Genomic DNA, 880 nt, shown 5'->3' on the forward strand with positions numbered 1-880 from the left:
TGACGTTTGTTGAATCCTTGGCTTGTGAAAGTTACAAATTTTTTCCTTTGAACTTGAAACATGAGAGAAAGAGAAAGTACTACCAATATTTTTAGTCTTTAAGAATCACATGGATAGACGTACAGCAATGTGAATATACTTAACACTACTGAACTGTACACTTAAAAATGGCTAAGATAGCAAAAAAAAAAAAAAAAAAGAGGAGCTAGCCACTCTCATACCTCTTTATCCCTGCCTCACCACAGTAATTCCTGAAGAATTTGTCAAGATAGAGCCTCCATTAGCTTAGGGCTCTTCCCAGCTGGGAAGAGCACTGTATTAGTCTGTTTTCATGCTGCTGATAAAGACATACCTGAGACTGGGTAATTTATAAAGAAAAAAAGGTTTAATAAACTCACAGTTCCACATGGATGGGGAGGCCTCACAATCATGGCGGAAGGCAAAAGGCACATCTTACATGGTGGCAGGCAAGAAAGAATGAGGGCCAAGAGAAAGGGGAAACCCCTTATAAAATCATCGGCTCTTGTGAGACTTATTCACTATCACGAGAACAGTATGGGGGAAACTGTGATTCAGTTATCTCCTACTGAGTCCGTCCCACAACATGTGGAAATTATGGGAGCTACAATTGAAGATGAAATTTCGGTGGGGACATGGTCAAACCATATCAAGCAGAGTCCCAGGTGATCCTAATGGACGTTTGACATGGGCAAGAAATAACCTTTGTTATTTTAAGCCACAAAGATTGCTTTATTGTTTCTGCAGCAAAGCCTAACTGACATAAGGCTGTCACTTGGAGATGAGGGAGTGGGGAAAAAAAGGGAGAGAAAGTAATCAGACAAACTTGAGCATGTTTCTAGGATTAAAGGAAAAAGCCAGG

The sequence above is a fragment of the Hylobates moloch genome, unplaced genomic scaffold (assembly GCF_009828535.3).
Source record: "Hylobates moloch isolate HMO894 unplaced genomic scaffold, HMol_V3 SCAFFOLD_23, whole genome shotgun sequence".
Classification (NCBI taxonomy): Eukaryota; Metazoa; Chordata; class Mammalia; order Primates; family Hylobatidae; genus Hylobates; species Hylobates moloch.